Source organism: Notamacropus eugenii, chromosome 6 (genome assembly GCF_028372415.1).
Source record: "Notamacropus eugenii isolate mMacEug1 chromosome 6, mMacEug1.pri_v2, whole genome shotgun sequence".
In the NCBI taxonomy this organism is placed as follows: Eukaryota; Metazoa; Chordata; class Mammalia; order Diprotodontia; family Macropodidae; genus Notamacropus; species Notamacropus eugenii.
Window position 1 is genome coordinate 308629995 of NC_092877.1, and position 11723 is coordinate 308641717.

Genomic DNA, 11723 nt, shown 5'->3' on the forward strand with positions numbered 1-11723 from the left:
GATCTGCCTAGGGAAAACTGGGTGGCACAATGGATAAAGCTCTAGCCCTGGAATCAGAAAGACGTGAGTTCAAACTGAACTCAGCTATGGGATCCTAGGCAAGTCACCTAACCTCTTTATGGTTTATGATGCAGTTTCCTTACCTGTAAAATGGGGATCATAGTAAGCACCAACATCCTAGGATTCTTGTGAGGATCAAATGAGATAAAATTATAAAGTGCTTAGCATGTACCTGGCACATAGTCAGCACTATATAAATTCTTATTCTGATTTTTATTTCCATTTTGCCCTTGTCCATCCTTCCATGCCCTTGGATCGCTTGCTTGGTTGAATTTTCACTGCTCTTGCTTTAATTTAGTTTTATCTGCTGCTGCTTCTCTGTCTTTTATGGGGTGATATTGTTCATAATCTACTAACATTTCTCTTTAAGATTTCATAAATAAGTTTATATTGCTTTGCTCTTATCTGCCATTTCTCAATGTGAGGCAAGTAAGTCAAGTATTGGTGATTAAGGTGACTTTAGTTTCCCTTAGTCATCAGACTAAGGGCCATTTTCATTTTGGTTCATTTTGTTGTTTTCATAGGTTTTTGTGGTTAATGGATCCCTAACTAAATGCATATTTTACTGGAAATTAGTCTTTACATACTTAGCTAGACTCATCCTCACAAATTTGATTCAGTCTCTTTCTGATATGATCAGTGAAACCTTTCTAGCATGGTAGAGCTTTCACTCTGCTCTCAATGCTTTCAAGAACCCTGAATTCCATCCCTTCCCTAGGCCATAAGGAGGCTTAGATTAATTAAGACTTTGTGGAGGATTCAATTAGTTAACTCAATTCCAATCAATTCTACAAGTGTTTAAAAAATTAAAACCTAGGAAATTATAAAACAAATGTGGATCTTCATCATATATTTAAAATAGCATCCCCTTTTTTTGTCCATATTGTCCATTTGTTTGATTTCCAACATTTGGTAATTCTAATAGAAAATATTTTCTTTCTGTCTCATCTCAACAACATGTTTTTGTTAGCTTCTCACCAAAATCAAGTATCGTCTCTCAAGGGACTTCTTTTGTCCTAAGAATTTGATGGATGAAGTAGATAGTGTGTGTATATGTGTGCTTTTAATACATGTCAATCACCAAACATTTAGCACAAATAGGGTTGTATTGCACTGTCATAACACCTGATGCAGTTGAAATAGTACATTTTCCCCCAGAATAAAGAGCTGGTCATTGTACTGTACTGACAGATAGAAAACCTGGAAAGCAACCACAGCATGAGGTCAGAAATAATCTCAGCTGAAGACATACCCATCCCCTAGAGCAATTTCAAGGAAGTCCAGAGTAAAGAAGTGATCCAGGGGAGACTTAAATTGCCCTCCTAGAACAATAGATGGTTCTGTAAACCACACGTTAAAAAAAAAAGTTTAGTGAAAATGAATGGAAAATCTCATAAGATCTTTCAGTATCTCAAGAGACAAAAAGCAAATAAATCAGAGTAACTGACTGTTAGCTATATCTTTAGTAGTTGCTAGGAAATTGAAAGTCTGCAAATGTCTTAAGCAGCCTCTTAATTCCCTTCTTAGGGCATTCACCGCAGCTTTGAACTAATATAAAAAATCTGACTTTCATAATGTCACATAAAATTACGTAAAAGCCAGAAACATGCTTTTCCAAACAAGCAAAAACTCCTATTTCCAAGAAAACAAAACAAAACAAAACAAAACAAAAACAAAAACATTCATTAACTCCTCAGTTCCTACATTCATGGGAAGAGCCCAGGGAACCCACAAAACGGGTCATACCAGGTAGTCTAGTCAACCCAAGGCAAAGTTAAGTCAACCCAAGGCAAAGTTACAGCAGTCCCAAGGCTCCTTTGAAAATACCCTAAATTATCTGGTCAGATATATGCTTTACTTGCCCATAGCCATTACAGAAGTCCTAGTGACCTATTTGGGGCCAGAGTAAACTTCGAGCAGGGGTCTCAGAACCAAAGAGAAACAGGGACACTAAACTGAACAGGAGGCCTATTGACTTAGAAAACTCCATATTGACATTATTTGTACACTTATCTTTTTGTTCGTTTTGTTAAATATTCTCCAATTATATTTTAGTCCAGTTTAGCAGCATAGCATGTTTGACATTTCTACCTTCTATGTTTAGATCTAGAAGGGAAAAATGATTTCAAAACTTAATGTGAGACAAGCTTTCATAAACAGCAGAGACTGAAAAAAGACTCATAGCCACCCTCTTTACTCCTTGTAATGAGTCAGAACCCTAAAGTAGTGCTAAGACCTCATGCAGCTAGATGGTGCAATGACGCCCAAGATGGGCTTGGAATCAGGGAAACCTGATTTCAAATCCAACCTCATGTGCTTCCTAACTGTGTGACCCTGTTGGCAAGTCACTTAACCTCTCTCTACCTCCTTTTCCATGGGAATAGTAGTAATAGCACCTACCTCCTTAGATTACCACGAGGATCAAATGTGATAATTATTTGTAAAATGATTAATACAGTGCTTGGCACATAGTAGGTACTTAATAAATGCTTGTATCCTTCCTCATTTCCACAGTTATTCTTCATTTTGTAATCAGAATAATCTTCTTACACCAAGATTACTCCTGTGCTTAAAAGTTTTTTCACAAGAGAATGTGGAAAAATTGAAATACTAATGCACTGTTGGTGAAGTTGTGAACTGATTCAACTATTCTGAAGAGCAATTTGGAGCTATGCCAAAAAGGTTATAAAATCATGCATACCCTTTGACCCAGCAATGCCTCTACTAGCTCTAAATATCAAAGAGATCAAACAAAAGGGGAAAGGACTTATATACACAGAAGTATTTATAGCCTCTCTTTTAGTGGTGGCAAAGAATTGGAAATTGAGGGGATGCGCATCAATTAGGAAAAGGCTAAAATAAGTTGGGGTATATGATTGAGATAGAATACTATTGCACTATAAGAAATGACAAGCAGGATGCTCTTAAAAACAAAAAAACAAGGAAAGACTTACATGAACTGAAGCAAAGTGAAATGAGCAGAACCAGGAAAACCTTATAAATAGTAATGACAACAGTACTGTACAGCGATCACCTGTGAATGACTTAGCTATTCTCAACATTGCAATGATTCAAGGCAGTTCCAAAGGACTTATGATGAAAATGCTATCCACTTCCAGAGAAAGGACTGATGGAATCTGAATGCAGATTGAAACATAACTATTTTTTTAACTTTCTTTCTTTTTCTAGGGTTTTTTTTGCCTGTGTTTTCTTTTACAACATGACTAATATAGAAAAAATTCTGAAAGACTGCACATACATAAACTACATCAAATTGCTTTAGGCCTTCATAATAAGGGGACAGGAGAGGGAGGGAGAGAAAGAATTTAGAATCAATTAAAATAAATATTAACATAATTTTTACATGCTGTTAAGGAAAATAAAATATTAAATAAATGAAATTCCATAATCTTAACAAGTCTTCTATGTCTTGCTAACTGTGTAAAATTCAATCAAAGTTTATCTTTGCATTATCTAGACTGCCTTACCTTATTCTTTTTCATATACTCTTTAGCTAAACTGAGTATGCTGTGTTCTCCCCCCCCCCCCCAAAAAAAATGTCCTGTAGTATCCACGTTCAGCACCAGTTCACTTATTCTACTCTCTAGGGCAGCTAGGTGGTACGGCAGATAGAGCACCAGTGCAGGAGTCAGAAGGACCTGAGTTCAAATCTCGCCTCAGACACTTGACACTTACTAGCTGTGTGACCTTGGGCAAGTCACTTAACCCCAACTGCCTCATCCTGGGTCATCTCCAGTCATCCCAATGAATATCTGGTCACTGGATTCAGGTGGCTCTGGAGGAGAAGTGAGGCTGGTGACCTGCACAGCCCTCACTCACTCAAAACAAAGTCAAGTGCAAGTTATGTCATTATTTCTCTGATGGCATGGTCTTCTTTGGGAATGAAGGATGAACACACACGGACTTATTCTACTCTCTACGACTACAATATCTTTCCTCCTCCTCTTTACCTATTGATTCCTGCCCATCATATAAAACCTAGTTCAAATATTACTTCTTCTATGAAGCTCTCTCTAATGTACTAGGTTATAAGGACCTTTTGTCCTTTAGATCTCATACAACATTTGAGTAATATAGTGTCATGATTATCTATTCTATGGCCATCTGTGTTTGATGAGAAATTAAAAAGTATTTGTTTGTTGTTTTAACACCTTGATCTCCCACAATTTTCAGATTGGGAGTTGTGATGAGATTAGAATTTATTTCCTGGGTGATAATTCTAAATTGCCTGGGCATATTTCAGCTATCTTTGATTGTGTACCACAGAAATTAGTATCCTCATTGCTCAAAAATGTCTTTAGAGTGTGTCATTTTGATTTACCACTAACACTGGAAACTGAAGACTTCAGAACCCAGTCACAAATGTGGATGTCTCTTCTTTGAGAGCTTCCAGTAGTTATGTCCAAAAACTACAAATCTTTCTACCTCCAAGAATAGTTCCATATGAACACCACCTGTTACACTATATCACCAGTGTTCATATATTCTCATGAACTAAGTCCCTTAGGAGACAGAGAAACACGAGAAAGATGAAGGATTCGCTAAAGGGTCACACAACAAGTCATTGACAGACATGGGATTAGAACTCTGGGGTGCAGACTCCTAGTCTATTTATTAGATAACATTATCTCATTCAACAGATTTTATGTTCATAAAGTATAACAAAAAGAGTAAAATGGTATATAATTCTATTTTGTAATTCTATTTACTTCCAGAAGAATAGAAATTCTGTGAGGTCAGGGATGGTTTTGTTTTTGTCTTTTTAACCAGAGCACTAGATATATATTATGGGCGTAATAAATATTGGTGAAAGTGAATTGAAAGTGAAATATTAGGCTCATGTCCAAGTTCTTGATAAGCTTTGGTTCAATCCCATTTCATGGATTGTGTTCAGTTCTAGATACAACAGTTTAAGAAGGGCATTGATGAGTTAGGCAGCATCCGGAAGAGGGCTCCCAGGAAGGTGAAAGGCCTTGTGCTCATTTAATATAGGGAACAAATAAAGGAGCTAGGAAAATTTAGATCAGAGGAGGGGAGATCGAAGGGAGATGTGACAGGTGTTCTCAAATATTTGAATAGCTTCTCTGAGGAAGATAGACTAGGTTTGCTTTGTGTGGTGTCAGAGGGAGAACTAAAATACTAGGTAGAAGTTTCAAAAAAGCAAAATTAAGCTTGATATCAGGGGGAAAAATCCCTAAACTTTCAGATAATTAGAGTAGATCACAACTAGAATTGGCTGCCTTGGGAGATGAACTTTCAAAGAAGTTCATCAAACTAGATGATCATTTTCAGGGGGAGATTTTTTTTTTCATATATGTATTGATCTTAAATGAATGCTTATATGTCTTCTAACATTAAATTATGTGATTTTATGTAAGTTATAAATTTAAGTTTGACTAGTACTTGACTAATACTCTCTATTTTCTTTGTTTTGGAGTAAATAGATAAGTAATTCTCAAAGCTGATTTATTTTTAAAACTTTTATAAACATGAAATATTAGGGCTAGAAGAGATTTTAGAGATAGCCTAGACTCACTTCTTCATTTTACAAGTGAGGAAATTTAGGCCAGTGAGCCAAACTAATTTCCCTAAAGTCACAGCTAGTTGAGTAAATAGCAGACCTGAGAGTATATGTGAGATTTCCCCCATTTCCAAGCCATTGTTTTTTCTCCTATGTGAAAGTGTGGTCACTTTCTTTCTCTTCGAGTTTATAATACTCACACTATCTTTCCTAGTTGGAACAGGAGGGGAGAGGGAATGGAAATAGGAAATTTAGACAACATAAAAACAAAAGATATAATATTTGTTAAAGGAATAAGTTCCTTGAGAGAGTAGGGCTTACACTGTTTGCTTGTGTATTCATCTTTAGTACTTAGAACAGACTGTAAGGGCATATAGTAAGAGCCTAATAAATGCTCTCACTCCTCTCTTGTTTTCTCTCTTTGTCCATCTGTCTCTGTCTCTGTCTCTGTCTCTGTCTCTCTCTCTCACACACACACACACAGACACACACACACACACACACACACACACACACACACACACACACACAGATACACACATACTCACTGACCCCTCACGCCCACTAGAAAAATTCTCAAACTACACGGAAAGATGCAACAGCTTAGTTCCTTGTCCTAAAACTGACTTGGCCAATACTGGCAGTCTTGTTCTTGATGAAAGTTGGGTTATACTTTCAGAAAGTACAGCCACAACAAAACAAACAAACTGAGTAAGCCCCAAAGTAAAACCTCACCTGAGAGTATTCATATATTTTTCAGAGCCAGAGGGCATCACAACTCTTGAAAACCAGTGTCCCATTAACAAAAGGTGTGAGCCTTCCTACAAATCTCCCCTAATCAAACTCCCCTTAATGGGCAGGTCCATTAATGGGTAGGGAAGATCTTTAATCTCTCTGATTAGCATTGCACTCCTAAATTCAGAGTCAAAAGACTATCCACACAAAAAACAATGAATATAATTTTTACATTAGGCCTAAATTAACTACAGTGTTCTCTGATTTCCCACAAGACAGATTTTACGGAAAAGGGCCATCTCTAAGCTTCCATCTTCTTCTTCCTCTAGAAATAATCATAACTTATATGGCATTTTAGTTGAAGGACTATTTAAAACCCAGCTGCTCATGGCCATACCCCAAAAATGAGGAAAATTAGAAGTCAGGAAGGAAGGAAGGAAGGAAGGAAAGAAGGAAGGAAGGAGGGAAGGAGAGAGGGAGGGAGAAAGAGAGGGAAGGAAGAAAACATTTATTAAGCACTTACTATTTGCTAGGCATTGTGATAAGCACTTTAACAATTTCTTCAGTCATTTTTTCAGTCATGTCTGATCCTTCATGACCCATTTAGGGTTTTCTTGGTAAAGATACTGGAGTGCTTTGCTATTTCCTTCTCCAGCTTATTTTACTGATGAGAAACTGAGGCAAACAAGGCTAAGTGACTTGCCCAGGGTCACATAGCTACTGTCTGAGGCCAGATTTGAACTCAGAAAGATGAGTCTTCCTGACCTGAGACCTGGCACTCTATCCACCGCACTACCTAGTTGCCCCACTTTAAAAATACTACCACATTTGATCCTCACAACAATCTTGGAATATAGGTGCTATTGTTATATCTGTTTTACAATTTAGAGAGCTAAGACAGACAGTTTAAATGGCTTGCCAGCAGGGTCACACAATTAATAAATGTCTGAAGTAAGCCAAATTTAAGCTCAGATCTTGTCTCTGGGTGCAAAACAATATGTCAAGGTCTTCATCCTTTCTGCTTTTGATTCTGGTATACAAAGAATCTGATCTTGACTTTAGACACTGATTTCAGCTCTGGAATTCCCAGAATCTGACTGTTGACCCCTATGGTACTGAATCAGTTCTTGGCATTAATCTTAGATTTCCTGAACCTGTGAATCCTGAGTACATCCTGGTATTTTCCCCTTCAGTGTCTGAAAATGTCATTCAATTCAGCTCAACAAGCATATAACAGGTGCCATTCATAAACTTAGAACTAGGCATACAAAGGCAAAATTAGAATTCCTTGTTCTAGGAATGTTATGTTCTAGTAGGGACATTCATCTGTCTCAAAGATGGGAAAATACCAACTGGTAACAAAGTGAATACAAGCCATATTCAGAGTGAAGAGGAAGAATTACCAAATGAGAAGACTAGGAAAAGTGTTCTGTAGGACACCTCAGCTGCGTGACATCTCAGCTGAGACTCATGGAGATCCAGCAATTCCAAGAAGTAGAAATGAGAAGGGATGAGGAGGGAGAACATTTCAAGAATGGAAGACAGGAGATGAAATGCAGTGTTTGAGGACCACAAGCTGGCAAATTGGCCAAAATATAGACTGCAGCTGGAAGTAATATAAATGTCCATGAAGGTACCTTGAGACTGAGTGTGCATAATAGATGTAGGGGAATAATTTATATATGTATATGTGTGTGTATATATATATATATATATATATATATATATGTGTGTGTGTGTGTGTATGTGTATGTGTGTATCCATATATTTGTCTGTATCTATGTACATGTGTATGTATGTATATATCTATATGTATCTATCTATCCTTGTTTCTACATCTATCTCTACACACACACACACACACACACACACACACACACACACACACATAAAATCCAGGAATTGATGCATGCTATCAGTTCAACATGTAGAGAAGCCAAATGGAATCATACCTGGAGGGGCATTTGTGCATTAACATAAGTGCATTTTATTTTCAATAATATTAATTCTTAAAATTAATTATATTAGTTTTCTTCTGACCACACTGAGTCCTTTTTGATTTAATTCTGGAAAAAATGTATACATAAATACATGTTCCTTGAACTCTGGTACTTTCCAGTACTCCCTTCACAATGAGCTTTTCATATTTCATTTAGAAATTAAACCAAGCAAATTATAGTCCCCTCCAAAAAAATATTGTGAAAGTTGAATTTTACCCCCTATGGCATCTATAGCTGTGACATCTCCAGCATACTTTGTGGGAATTATTAACAAATTATTTTCCTTGATTTCAAAGTGGCAAACTCAATTATTTCTACTCTTAATTTGACTCCATCTATTACCCTGTGCGATTCCTGAGAGGCAAGGTAGAATGGCAGCCTCCTTTTTTGCAACTATAAGTGACAAAACAAGTTGGTAAGGCCACAGAATTTTCAAGTACACACTTTGGGGAAAATTCCCAAGCAACCTACCCAACTGCATTCTGCCCAGCCATCTGAGAACAACAGGAAATGATCAGCTATTTCTTGGGGACCACTTATGCTTGTTTCGTTTTCTTTTAGATTTCATTTTATTATCTCACTGTCCACAAGGCCTCATGAGTAAGTGTTAGGAATACAAAAACTAGTTTCAGGCTGAGCTATCCTTCTTGTCAGTTGCACTTAAGGAAAAAAATCATTAGGTAAGTGTAAATAATCTGATAAAAAAAAAAAAAAATCCTGTTCTCCTAAAATGCACCTAGGCTTGTTTAGACTTGTAGAGCTCTGACTCTGATTCTGTTGCCTTAATAGTACTGAATAGCCCACACTCTAGTGAAGTTTATTATCTATGTGGCATATGCTGAAAACATATAGCTGGATATCAACATGATGTAGTTTCTGAAGTCCTTGAAATTAACGTTAGATGCTTCATAAATTTATCTAGTTCCAAAGTTTGCATGTTTACACATTATGATCTTCATTATATTAATGAACACCTTTGCTATGAAAATGTCAGTCCAAGTAGAAAAGCACAATGATTCATAATGTATTCCCGCCATTGGATCTCCCCTAAATTTGCAGATTGGTAGGAATCACCCCCAGTTCTCTCCTTTCACCAAGAGGTGACATCAACAATCCCTACAATGACCACTGTATCAGTGTCTAAGAGGCTGCCTGTGCTTGGCAGAGGTCACACGGGCTCATAGTGTACACAGGAGTGCCTTTGAGTCATGCTTAATTGGGAAGGGAAAAAGCACACTCTCTGTTGACTACATCTTCACTCTGTGTTGACATGGGGTCAGGTAAAAGGGCAATTGTATGCAGCTTAGTAATGACCTCTGCGTGCTTGTTAGCCAGAAGGATTTCGATTTTCTCTTTAATCTAACTTGTGAGCAAGCTATATAGGAAAGAACTGTGACAGGTGTGGCCCAAAAAAGCTTTGGAATCAGAACACCTGGATTTGAACTATGGCTCTTTTACTTCCTCAATTTATTCTGTAACTCCTTGGAATCTTTCTTCCATCACCTCCATTCACCTGCTTTCTTAGGGGTCACCAGGGAAACATAGACACCAGATTTAATCACCTTCTCTCAATCTCCCTCTTACTTAGCTTCTTAATTCTGGATTTATGTAGGACCTTAGCCACTCACTCACTCTGTGACCCTGGGCAAATCTCCTTACCGCTCTCAACTTTGCTCGGTTCACTCATTTGTAAAATGAAGATGATAATTCCTATAACATTGGGTTGTAATGAGGATGAAGAGAGATAATGAGGGGAAAATGCATCACAAATATCGGAGTTCTATATAAATATCAGTTATTATTTGATATAATTGGCTACCTCCTTTTCTCCTCCTTTTCATGACACAGTACTCACTCTCATTTTCCTGCTAGGAAACTCTTTCTAACAACTTCTTTTCTTCCCTCCTCCTAAATGTTGTTATTTTCAGGTTCAATTCTTTGCATTCTGTTGACATTTTTCCTGGGTCTTCCTTAATGACTTCATCGACTCCTTAGCTGTAAATCTATATTTCCAGCTGCCTACTGCACATTTTTACCTGAATTCCTTTCAAGATTCAGTGGTGCAGGAGGTGTACCAGTGAGTGCAGGTATACTTCCCCTACAACTTACAGTACTAAAGAGTGGCCAGGGGCACTAAGAGGATAAATCACTCCTCCAGAATTATAACGTCAATGTATGTCAACACTGGACCTAAAGCTAATTCTTCCTTTCTGGCTTTCTAGCATTGTTTGCATCCATAGCCAACTTCTTCTCCATATGTGTCTTTATGCTATGCTGATTCATTTCCTATAATAGAACTGTATTTTACCTGGGTTTCCCTTTCCCTCTCTCCATCCCCCACCATGGGTTAAACTGGATTTTTCTCTGAAAGGCAGCAAAGATGTCCCCAGGACCTGATTGGCTCTAGGAAACTAAAGCAAGCAGTGCCACCCTTGATAGCAGCTTCTGGCCATATCAACCTGCCTTTCTGCTCATCTAAGAGTATAAAAATGTCCCACCTACATGGAGACAGGGTCCTTAAATTTGGCATATGTCTCAAGGAACACTCCAGTCATCATCACCTGCCCTGCTAACAAGATGTGTTTCTCCACAGAGGTGAGGCTTGTCCTATTTACCCAAGCTAAGTACTGAAGTGTCCTTCTTGAATATTCTTTCTATGCTAGGGCAAAATAAGACTCCTTTTGTTGACTACTGAATGTCATCCTGATGAGGGCTGGAAAGGAGAGGAGGGTACAGCAACTCCAAGACTGGAATTCCCTGCATGGGCCATCTGGAGAAGAATTCAGGGACTCAAGCATTGTTGAGGTCAAGGTAAAGATTTATTATGCTTTTTAGTGGGCAAGAATCCTTACAGAACCTGCAACCTTAGAGGGGTACAGGTAAAGTTTATATAGGATGTTCTATAGTAAGACATGTGCCAAATATGCCAACCAGGTGATTGGGGAGGGATTAGGGAGTGGTTAAGAAGTGGTTAGTTCTTAAAGGAACATGCACTTTTGGTATCTACAGTCAAGGTATTTTACCCAGAATTGGGAAACAGCCCAAGGGGGGGCTACATGAAGGTGTGGTTTTAGGCCTGAAATATAACTAAGTCAGCTAATAGTCAGGGATGACTGAGAAATATCCAGGCTGCTTTCATCAATGTCTTGTTAAACAAGATTAATGTAAGGGAGTATACATGTGTGTAAGTATAGGATATGTATAATTAGTCAGTCAGTGGTAAATGTCACTATGATCCAGTGCACAGCTTGTTCAGCCAGTGCACAGCTGGTTCAGACTAATAAGTTCTATAGGTTTAGCTGGCTGCTATATCAGGAAGAGAGATAATGGTTGTTGTTGGGCAGGTTGTGTCCTTGGGCTGGGGAGAAACTGCCTGGGATAATGTT

General features: G+C 37.9%; 1 long non-coding RNA gene across 1 annotated transcript in view; it reads left to right on the forward strand.

The window, feature by feature from the left end:
* LOC140511592 (uncharacterized) overlaps positions 1-11243 on the forward strand; it is a 64822-nt gene extending 53579 nt beyond the window's left edge. Inside the window, exon 5 of the long non-coding RNA XR_011969580.1 lies at positions 11001-11243. This is a non-coding gene — a long non-coding RNA (uncharacterized lncRNA). The remainder of the gene's footprint in view (positions 1-11000) is intronic.
* The last annotated feature ends 480 nt before the right edge of the window (positions 11244-11723 follow it).